The sequence below is a fragment of the Fringilla coelebs genome, assembly GCF_963513975.1.
Source record: "Fringilla coelebs genome assembly, contig: SCAFFOLD_38, whole genome shotgun sequence".
Lineage (NCBI taxonomy): Eukaryota > Metazoa > Chordata > Aves > Passeriformes > Fringillidae > Fringilla > Fringilla coelebs.
Window position 1 is genome coordinate 15,673 of NW_028167583.1, and position 11,460 is coordinate 27,132.

Genomic DNA, 11,460 nt, shown 5'->3' on the forward strand with positions numbered 1-11,460 from the left:
TAGGGTTAGGGCAGGGGCCAAGGAGAAAGCCCTCGAGGAGGCCAGCTTGTGGCAGTTTTGCGATGCCCCTGGGATGCCCTTTGCAGCTGCAGTGTGCCCGGAGCCCTGGGCCTTTTAGTTTGCGGAAGCCTGACCCCTAGGCGTAACCCTAACCCTAACCCTAGGCAGGGCAGCCAATCAGCCTAGGGTTAGGGCAGGGGCCAAGGAGAAAGCCCTCGAGGAGGCCAGCTTGTGGCAGTTTTGCAATGCCCCTGGGATGCCCTTTGCAGCTGCAGTGTGCCCGGAGCCCTGGCCCTTTTAGTTTGCGGAAGCCGGACCCCTAGGCGTAACCCTAACCCTAACCCTAGGCAGTACAGCCAATCAGCCTAGGGTTAGGGCAGGGGCCAAGGAGAAAGCCCTCAAGGAGGCCAGCTTGTGGCAGTTTTGCGATGCCCCTGGGATGCCCTTTGCAGCTGCAGTGTGCCCGGAGCCCTGGGCCTTTTAGTTTGCGGAAGCCTGACCCCTAGGCGTAACCCTAACCCTAACCCTAGGCAGGGCAGCCAATCAGCCTAGGGTTAGGGCAGGGGCCAAGGAGAAAGCCCTCGAGGAGGCCAGCTTGTGGCAGTTTTGCGATGCCCCTGGGATGCCCTTTGCAGCTGCAGTGTGCCCGGAGCCCTGGCACATTTAGTTTGCGGAAGCCTGAGCCCTAGGCGTAACCCTAACCCTAACCCTAGGCAGGGCAGCCAATCAGCCTAGGGTTAGGGCAGGGGCCAAGGAGAAAGCCCTCGAGGAGGCCAGCTTGTGGCAGTTTTGCGATGCCCCTGGGATGCCCTTTGCAGCTGCAGTGTGCCCGGAGCCCTGGGCCTTTTAGTTTGCGGAAGCCTGACCCCTAACCCTAACCCTAACCCTAACCCTAGGCAGGGCAGCCAATCAGCCTAGGGTTAGGGCAGGGGCCAAGGAGAAAGCCCTCGAGGAGGCCAGCTTGTGGCAGTTTTGCGATGCCCCTGGGATGCCCTTTGCAGCTGCAGTGTGCCCGGAGCCCTGGGCCTTTTAGTTTGCGGAAGCCTGACCCCTAGGCGTAACCCTAACCCTAACCCTAACCCTAACCCTAGGCAGGGCAGCCAATCAGCCTAGGGTTAGGGCAGGGGCCAAGGAGAAAGCCCTCGAGGAGGCCAGCTTGTGGCAGTTTTGCGATGCCCCTGGGATGCCCTTTGCAGCTGCAGTGTGCCCGGAGCCCTGGCCCTTTTAGTTTGCGGAAGCCTGACCCCTAGGCGTAACCCTAACCCTAACCCTAGGCAGGGCAGCCAATCAGCCTAGGGTTAGGGCAGGGGCCAAGGAGAAAGCCCTCGAGGAGGCCAGCTTGTGGCAGTTTTGCAATGCCCCTGGGATGCCCTTTGCAGCTGCAGTGTGCCCGGAGCCCTGGCCCTTTTAGTTTGCGGAAGCCTGACCCCTAGGCGTAACCCTAACCCTAACCCTAACCCTAGGCAGGGCAGCCAATCAGCCTAGGGTTAGGGCAGGGGCCAAGGAGAAAGCCCTCGAGGAGGCCAGCTTGTGGCAGTTTTGCGATGCCCCTGGGATGCCCTTTGCAGCTGCAGTGTGCCCGGAGCCCTGGCACTTTTAGTTTGCGGAAGCCTGACCCCTAGGCGTAACCCTAACCCTAACCCTAGGCAGGGCAGCCAATCAGCCTAGGGTTAGGGCAGGGGCCAAGGAGAAAGCCCTCGAGGAGGCCAGCTTGTGGCAGTTTTGCAATGCCCCTGGGATGCCCTTTGCAGCTGCAGTGTGGCCTGGAGCACTGGGCCTTTTAGTTTGCGGAAGCCTGACCCCTAGGCGTAACCCTAACCCTAACCCTAACCCTAACCCTAGGCAGGGCAGCCAATCAGCCTAGGGTTAGGGCAGGGGCCAAGGAGAAAGCCCTCGAGGAGGCCAGCTTGTGGCAGTTTTGCGATGCCCCTGGGATGCCCTTTGCAGCTGCAGTGTGCCCGGAGCCCTGGCCCTTTTAGTTTGCGGAAGCCTGACCCCTAGGCGTAACCCTAACCCTAACCCTAACCCTAGGCAGGGCAGCCAATCAGCCTAGGGTCAGGGCAGGGGCCAAGGAGAAAGCCCTCGAGGAGGCCAGCTTGTGGCAGTTTTGCGATGCCCCTGGGATGCCCTTTGCAGCTGCAGTGTGCCCGGAGCCCTGGGCCTTTTAGTTTGCGGAAGCCTGACCCCTAACCCTAACCCTAACCCTAACCCTAGGCAGGGCAGCCAATCAGCCTAGGGTTAGGGCAGGGGCCAAGGAGAAAGCCCTCGAGGAGGCCAGCTTGTGGCAGTTTTGCGATGCCCCTGGGATGCCCTTTGCAGCTGCAGTGTGCCCGGAGCCCTGGGCCTTTTAGTTTGCGGAAGCCTGACCCCTAGGCGTAACCCTAACCCTAACCCTAACCCTAACCCTAGGCAGGGCAGCCAATCAGCCTAGGGTTAGGGCAGGGGCCAAGGAGAAAGCCCTCGAGGAGGCCAGCTTGTGGCAGTTTTGCGATGCCCCTGGGATGCCCTTTGCAGCTGCAGTGTGCCCGGAGCCCTGGCCCTTTTAGTTTGCGGAAGCCTGACCCCTAGGCGTAACCCTAACCCTAACCCTAGGCAGGGCAGCCAATCAGCCTAGGGTTAGGGCAGGGGCCAAGGAGAAAGCCCTCGAGGAGGCCAGCTTGTGGCAGTTTTGCAATGCCCCTGGGATGCCCTTTGCAGCTGCAGTGTGCCCGGAGCCCTGGCCCTTTTAGTTTGCGGAAGCCTGACCCCTAGGCGTAACCCTAACCCTAACCCTAACCCTAGGCAGGGCAGCCAATCAGCCTAGGGTTAGGGCAGGGGCCAAGGAGAAAGCCCTCGAGGAGGCCAGCTTGTGGCAGTTTTGCGATGCCCCTGGGATGCCCTTTGCAGCTGCAGTGTGCCCGGAGCCCTGGCACTTTTAGTTTGCGGAAGCCTGACCCCTAGGCGTAACCCTAACCCTAACCCTAGGCAGGGCAGCCAATCAGCCTAGGGTTAGGGCAGGGGCCAAGGAGAAAGCCCTCGAGGAGGCCAGCTTGTGGCAGTTTTGCAATGCCCCTGGGATGCCCTTTGCAGCTGCAGTGTGGCCTGGAGCACTGGGCCTTTTAGTTTGCGGAAGCCTGACCCCTAGGCGTAACCCTAACCCTAACCCTAACCCTAACCCTAGGCAGGGCAGCCAATCAGCCTAGGGTTAGGGCAGGGGCCAAGGAGAAAGCCCTCGAGGAGGCCAGCTTGTGGCAGTTTTGCGATGCCCCTGGGATGCCCTTTGCAGCTGCAGTGTGCCCGGAGCCCTGGCCCTTTTAGTTTGCGGAAGCCTGACCCCTAGGCGTAACCCTAACCCTAACCCTAACCCTAGGCAGGGCAGCCAATCAGCCTAGGGTTAGGGCAGGGGCCAAGGAGAAAGCCCTCGAGGAGGCCAGCTTGTGGCAGTTTTGCGATGCCCCTGGGATGCCCTTTGCAGCTGCAGTGTGCCCGGAGCCCTGGGCCTTTTAGTTTGCGGAAGCCTGACCCCTAGGCGTAACCCTAACCCTAACCCTAGGCAGGGCAGCCAATCAGCCTAGGGTTAGGGCAGGGGCCAAGGAGAAAGCCCTCGAGGAGGCCAGCTTGTGGCAGTTTTGCGATGCCCCTGGGATGCCCTTTGCAGCTGCAGTGTTCCCGGAGCCCTGGCCCTTTTAGTTTGCGGAAGCCTGACCCCTAGGCGTAACCCTAACCCTAGGCAGGGCAGCCAATCAGCCTAGGGTTAGGGCAGGGGCCAAGGAGAAAGCCCTTGAGGAGGCCAGCTTGTGGCAGTTTTGCGATGCCCCTGGGATGCCCTTTGCAGCTGCAGTGTGCCCGGAGCCCTGGGCCTTTTAGTTTGCGGAAGCCTGACCCCTAGGCGTAACCCTAACCCTAACCCTAACCATAACCCTAGGCAGGGCAGCCAATCAGCCTAGGGTTAGGGCAGGGGCCAAGGAGAAAGCCCTCGAGGAGGCCAGCTTGTGGCAGTTTTGCGATGCCCCTGGGATGCCCTTTGCAGCTGCAGTGTGCCCGGAGTCCTGGGCCTTTTAGTTTGCGGAAGCCTGACCCCTAGGCGTAACCCTAACCCTAACCCTAACCCTAACCCTAACCCTAGGCAGGGCAGCCAATCAGCCTAGGGTTAGGGCAGGGGCCAAGGAGAAAGCCCTCGAGGAGGCCAGCTTGTGGCTGTTTTGCGATGCCCCTGGGATGCCCTTTGCCGCTGCAGTGTGCCCGGAGCCCTGGGCCTTTTAGTTTGCGGAAGCCTGACCCCTAGGCGTAACCCTAACCCTAACCCTAACCCTAGGCAGGGCAGCCAATCAGCCTTGGGTTAGGGCAGGGGCCAAGGAGAAAGCCCTCGAGGAGGCCAGCTTGTGGCAGTTTTGCGATGCCCCTGGGATGCCCTTTGCAGCTGCAGTGTGCCCGGAGCCCTGGCCCTTTTAGTTTGCGGAAGCCTGACCCCTAGGCGTAACCCTAACCCTAACCCTAGGCAGGGCAGCCAATCAGCCTAGGGTTAGGGCAGGGGCCAAGGAGAAAGCCCTCGAGGAGGCCAGCTTGTGGCAGTTTTGCGATGCCCCTGGGATGCCCTTTGCAGCTGCAGTGTGCCCGGAGCCCTGGGCCTTTTAGTTTGCGGAAGCCTGACCCCTAACCCTAACCCTAACCCTAACCCTAGGCAGGGCAGCCAATCAGCCTAGGGTTAGGGCAGGGGCCAAGGAGAAAGCCCTCGAGGAGGCCAGCTTGTGGCAGTTTTGCGATGCCCCTGGGATGCCCTTTGCAGCTGCAGTGTGCCCGGAGCCCTGGGCCTTTTAGTTTGCGGAAGCCTGACCCCTAGGCGTAACCCTAACCCTAGGCAGGGCAGCCAATCAGCCTAGGGTTAGGGCAGGGGCCAAGGAGAAAGCCCTCGAGGAGGCCAGCTTGTGGCAGTTTTGCAATGCCCCTGGGATGCCCTTTGCAGCTGCAGTGTGCCCGGAGCCCTGGCCCTTTTAGTTTGCGGAAGCCTGACCCCTAGGCGTAACCCTAACCCTAACCCTAACCCTAACCCTAGGCAGGGCAGCCAATCAGCCTAGGGTTAGGGCAGGGGCCAAGGAGAAAGCCCTCAAGGAGGCCAGCTTGTGGCAGTTTTGCAATGCCCCTGGGATGCCCTTTGCAGCTGCAGTGTGCCCGGAGGTCTGGGCCTTTTAGTTTGCGGAAGCCTGACCCCTAGGCGTAACCCTAACCCTAACCCTAACCCTAGGCAGGGCAGCCAATCAGCCTAGGGTTAGGGCAGGGGCCAAGGAGAAAGCCCTCGAGGAGGCCAGCTTGTGGCAGTTTTGCGATGCCCCTGGGATGCCCTTTGCAGCTGCAGTGTGCCCGGAGCCCTGGGCCTTTTAGTTTGCGGAAGCCTGACCCCTAGGCGTAACCCTAACCCTAACCCTAGGCTGGGCAGCCAATCAGCCTAGGGTTAGGGCAGGGGCCAAGGAGAAAGCCCTCAAGGCGGCCAGCTTGTGGCAGTTTTGCAATGCCCCTGGGATGCCCTTTGCAGCTGCAGTGTGCCCGGAGCCCTGGCCCTTTTAGTTTGCGGAATCCGGACCCCTAGGCGTAACCCTAACCCTAACCCTAGGCAGTACAGCCAATCAGCCTAGGGTTAGGGCAGGGGCCAAGGAGAAAGCCCTCAAGGAGGCCAGCTTGTGGCAGTTTTGCGATGCCCCTGGGATGCTCTTTGCAGCTGCAGTGTGCCCGGAGCCCTGGGCCTTTTAGTTTGCGGAAGCCTGACCCCTAGGCGTAACCCTAACCCTAACGCTAGGCAGGGCAGCCAATCAGCCTAGGGTTAGGGCAGGGGCCAAGGAGAAAGCCCTCGAGGAGGCCAGCTTGTGGCAGTTTTGCGATGCCCCTGGGATGCCCTTTGCAGCTGCAGTGTGCCCGGAGCCCTGGGCCTTTTAGTTTGCGGAAGCCTGAGCCCTAGGCGTAACCCTAACCCTAACCCTAGGCAGGGCAGCCAATCAGCCTAGGGTTAGGGCAGGGGCCAAGGAGAAAGCCCTCGAGGAGGCCAGCTTGTGGCAGTTTTGCGATGCCCCTGGGATGCCATTTGCAGCTGCAGTGTGCCCGGAGCCCTGGGCCTTTTAGTTTGCGGAAGCCTGACCCCTAACCCTAACCCTAACCCTAACCCTAGGCAGGGCAGCCAATCAGCCTAGGGTTAGGGCAGGGGCCAAGGAGAAAGCCCTCGAAGAGGCCAGCTTGTGGCAGTTTTGCGATGCCCCTGGGATGCCCTTTGCAGCTGCAGTGTGCCCGGAGCCCTGGGCCTTTTAGTTTGCGGAAGCCTGACCCCTAGGCGTAACCCTAACCCTAACCCTAACCCTAACCCTAGGCAGGGCAGCCAATCAGCCTAGGGTTAGGGCAGGGGCCAAGGAGAAAGCCCTCGAGGAGGCCAGCTTGTGGCAGTTTTGCGATGCCCCTGGGATGCCCTTTGCAGCTGCAGTGTGCCCGGAGCCCTGGCCCTTTTAGTTTGCGGAAGCCTGACCCCTAGGCGTAACCCTAACCCTAACCCTAGGCAGGGCAGCCAATCAGCCTAGGGTTAGGGCAGGGGCCAAGGAGAAAGCCCTCGAGGAGGCCAGCTTGTGGCAGTTTTGCGATGCCCCTGGGATGCCCTTTGCAGCTGCAGTGTGCCCGGAGCCCTGGCCCTTTTAGTTTGCGGAAGCCTGACCCCTAGGCGTAACCCTAACCCTAACCCTAACCCTAGGCAGGGCAGCCAATCAGCCTAGGGTTAGGGCAGGGGCCAAGGAGAAAGCCCTCGAGGAGGCCAGCTTGTGGCAGTTTTGCAATGCCCCTGGGATGCCCTTTGCAGCTGCAGTGTGCCCGGAGCCCTGGCCCTTTTAGTTTGCGGAAGCCGGACCCCTAGGCGTAACCCTAACCCTAACCCTAGGCAGTACAGCCAATCAGCCTAGGGTTAGGGCAGGGGCCAAGGAGAAAGCCCTCAAGGAGGCCAGCTTGTGGCAGTTTTGCGATGCCCCTGGGATGCCCTTTGCAGCTGCAGTGTGCCCGGAGCCCTGGGCCTTTTAGTTTGCGGAAGCCTGACCCCTAGGCGTAACCCTAACCCTAACCCTAGGCAGGGCAGCCAATCAGCCTAGGGTTAGGGCAGGGGCCAAGGAGAAAGCCCTCGAGGAGGCCAGCTTGTGGCAGTTTTGCGATGCCCCTGGGATGCCCTTTGCAGCTGCAGTGTGCCCGGAGCCCTGGCACATTTAGTTTGCGGAAGCCTGAGCCCTAGGCGTAACCCTAACCCTAACCCTAGGCAGGGCAGCCAATCAGCCTAGGGTTAGGGCAGGGGCCAAGGAGAAAGCCCTCGAGGAGGCCAGCTTGTGGCAGTTTTGCGATGCCCCTGGGATGCCCTTTGCAGCTGCAGTGTGCCCGGAGCCCTGGGCCTTTTAGTTTGCGGAAGCCTGACCCCTAACCCTAACCCTAACCCTAACCCTAGGCAGGGCAGCCAATCAGCCTAGGGTTAGGGCAGGGGCCAAGGAGAAAGCCCTCGAGGAGGCCAGCTTGTGGCAGTTTTGCGATGCCCCTGGGATGCCCTTTGCAGCTGCAGTGTGCCCGGAGCCCTGGGCCTTTTAGTTTGCGGAAGCCTGACCCCTAGGCGTAACCCTAACCCTAACCCTAACCCTAACCCTAGGCAGGGCAGCCAATCAGCCTAGGGTTAGGGCAGGGGCCAAGGAGAAAGCCCTCGAGGAGGCCAGCTTGTGGCAGTTTTGCGATGCCCCTGGGATGCCCTTTGCAGCTGCAGTGTGCCCGGAGCCCTGGCCCTTTTAGTTTGCGGAAGCCTGACCCCTAGGCGTAACCCTAACCCTAACCCTAGGCAGGGCAGCCAATCAGCCTAGGGTTAGGGCAGGGGCCAAGGAGAAAGCCCTCGAGGAGGCCAGCTTGTGGCAGTTTTGCAATGCCCCTGGGATGCCCTTTGCAGCTGCAGTGTGCCCGGAGCCCTGGGCCTTTTAGTTTGCGGAAGCCTGACCCCTAGGCGTAACCCTAACCCTAACCCTAACCCTAGGCAGGGCAGCCAATCAGCCTAGGGTTAGGGCAGGGGCCAAGGAGAAAGCCCTCGAGGAGGCCAGCTTGTGGCAGTTTTGCGATGCCCCTGGGATGCCCTTTGCAGCTGCAGTGTGCCCGGAGCCCTGGCACTTTTAGTTTGCGGAAGCCTGACCCCTAGGCGTAACCCTAACCCTAACCCTAGGCAGGGCAGCCAATCAGCCTAGGGTTAGGGCAGGGGCCAAGGAGAAAGCCCTCGAGGAGGCCAGCTTGTGGCAGTTTTGCAATGCCCCTGGGATGCCCTTTGCAGCTGCAGTGTGGCCTGGAGCACTGGGCCTTTTAGTTTGCGGAAGCCTGACCCCTAGGCGTAACCCTAACCCTAACCCTAGGCAGGGCAGCCAATCAGCCTAGGGTTAGGGCAGGGGCCAAGGAGAAAGCCCTCGAGGAGGCCAGCTTGTGGCAGTTTTGCGATGCCCCTGGGATGCCCTTTGCAGCTGCAGTGTGCCCGGAGCCCTGGCCCTTTTAGTTTGCGGAAGCCTGACCCCTAGGCGTAACCCTAACCCTAACCCTAACCCTAGGCAGGGCAGCCAATCAGCCTAGGGTCAGGGCAGGGGCCAAGGAGAAAGCCCTCGAGGAGGCCAGCTTGTGGCAGTTTTGCGATGCCCCTGGGATGCCCTTTGCAGCTGCAGTGTGCCCGGAGCCCTGGGCCTTTTAGTTTGCGGAAGCCTGACCCCTAACCCTAACCCTAACCCTAACCCTAGGCAGGGCAGCCAATCAGCCTAGGGTTAGGGCAGGGGCCAAGGAGAAAGCCCTCGAGGAGGCCAGCTTGTGGCAGTTTTGCGATGCCCCTGGGATGCCCTTTGCAGCTGCAGTGTGCCCGGAGCCCTGGGCCTTTTAGTTTGCGGAAGCCTGACCCCTAGGCGTAACCCTAACCCTAACCCTAACCCTAACCCTAGGCAGGGCAGCCAATCAGCCTAGGGTTAGGGCAGGGGCCAAGGAGAAAGCCCTCGAGGAGGCCAGCTTGTGGCAGTTTTGCGATGCCCCTGGGATGCCCTTTGCAGCTGCAGTGTGCCCGGAGCCCTGGCCCTTTTAGTTTGCGGAAGCCTGACCCCTAGGCGTAACCCTAACCCTAACCCTAGGCAGGGCAGCCAATCAGCCTAGGGTTAGGGCAGGGGCCAAGGAGAAAGCCCTCGAGGAGGCCAGCTTGTGGCAGTTTTGCAATGCCCCTGGGATGCCCTTTGCAGCTGCAGTGTGCCCGGAGCCCTGGCCCTTTTAGTTTGCGGAAGCCTGACCCCTAGGCGTAACCCTAACCCTAACCCTAACCCTAGGCAGGGCAGCCAATCAGCCTAGGGTTAGGGCAGGGGCCAAGGAGAAAGCCCTCGAGGAGGCCAGCTTGTGGCAGTTTTGCGATGCCCCTGGGATGCCCTTTGCAGCTGCAGTGTGCCCGGAGCCCTGGCACTTTTAGTTTGCGGAAGCCTGACCCCTAGGCGTAACCCTAACCCTAACCCTAGGCAGGGCAGCCAATCAGCCTAGGGTTAGGGCAGGGGCCAAGGAGAAAGCCCTCGAGGAGGCCAGCTTGTGGCAGTTTTGCAATGCCCCTGGGATGCCCTTTGCAGCTGCAGTGTGGCCTGGAGCACTGGGCCTTTTAGTTTGCGGAAGCCTGACCCCTAGGCGTAACCCTAACCCTAACCCTAACCCTAACCCTAGGCAGGGCAGCCAATCAGCCTAGGGTTAGGGCAGGGGCCAAGGAGAAAGCCCTCGAGGAGGCCAGCTTGTGGCAGTTTTGCGATGCCCCTGGGATGCCCTTTGCAGCTGCAGTGTGCCCGGAGCCCTGGGCCTTTTAGTTTGCGGAAGCCTGACCCCTAGGCGTAACCCTAACCCTAACCCTAACCCTAACCCTAGGCAGGGCAGCCAATCAGCCTAGGGTTAGGGCAGGGGCCAAGGAGAAAGCCCTCGAGGAGGCCAGCTTGTGGCAGTTTTGCGATGCCCCTGGGATGCCCTTTGCAGCTGCAGTGTGCCCGGAGCCCTGGCCCTTTTAGTTTGCGGAAGCCTGACCCCTAGGCGTAACCCTAACCCTAACCCTAACCCTAGGCAGGGCAGCCAATCAGCCTAGGGTTAGGGCAGGGGCCAAGGAGAAAGCCCTCGAGGAGGCCAGCTTGTGGCAGTTTTGCGATGCCCCTGGGATGCCCTTTGCAGCTGCAGTGTGCCCGGAGCCCTGGGCCTTTTAGTTTGCGGAAGCCTGACCCCTAGGCGTAACCCTAACCCTAACCCTAGGCAGGGCAGCCAATCAGCCTAGGGTTAGGGCAGGGGCCAAGGAGAAAGCCCTCGAGGAGGCCAGCTTGTGGCAGTTTTGCGATGCCCCTGGGATGCCCTTTGCAGCTGCAGTGTTCCCGGAGCCCTGGCCCTTTTAGTTTGCGGAAGCCTGACCCCTAGGCGTAACCCTAACCCTAGGCAGGGCAGCCAATCAGCCTAGGGTTAGGGCAGGGGCCAAGGAGAAAGCCCTTGAGGAGGCCAGCTTGTGGCAGTTTTGCGATGCCCCTGGGATGCCCTTTGCAGCTGCAGTGTGCCCGGAGCCCTGGGCCTTTTAGTTTGCGGAAGCCTGACCCCTAGGCGTAACCCTAACCCTAACCCTAACCATAACCCTAGGCAGGGCAGCCAATCAGCCTAGGGTTAGGGCAGGGGCCAAGGAGAAAGCCCTCGAGGAGGCCAGCTTGTGGCAGTTTTGCGATGCCCCTGGGATGCCCTTTGCAGCTGCAGTGTGCCCGGAGTCCTGGGCCTTTTAGTTTGCGGAAGCCTGACCCCTAGGCGTAACCCTAACCCTAACCCTAACCCTAACCCTAACCCTAGGCAGGGCAGCCAATCAGCCTAGGGTTAGGGCAGGGGCCAAGGAGAAAGCCCTCGAGGAGGCCAGCTTGTGGCTGTTTTGCGATGCCCCTGGGATGCCCTTTGCCGCTGCAGTGTGCCCGGAGCCCTGGGCCTTTTAGTTTGCGGAAGCCTGACCCCTAGGCGTAACCCTAACCCTAACCCTAACCCTAGGCAGGGCAGCCAATCAGCCTTGGGTTAGGGCAGGGGCCAAGGAGAAAGCCCTCGAGGAGGCCAGCTTGTGGCAGTTTTGCGATGCCCCTGGGATGCCCTTTGCAGCTGCAGTGTGCCCGGAGCCCTGGCCCTTTTAGTTTGCGGAAGCCTGACCCCTAGGCGTAACCCTAACCCTAACCCTAGGCAGGGCAGCCAATCAGCCTAGGGTTAGGGCAGGGGCCAAGGAGAAAGCCCTCGAGGAGGCCAGCTTGTGGCAGTTTTGCGATGCCCCTGGGATGCCCTTTGCAGCTGCAGTGTGCCCGGAGCCCTGGGCCTTTTAGTTTGCGGAAGCCTGACCCCTAACCCTAACCCTAACCCTAACCCTAGGCAGGGCAGCCAATCAGCCTAGGGTTAGGGCAGGGGCCAAGGAGAAAGCCCTCGAGGAGGCCAGCTTGTGGCAGTTTT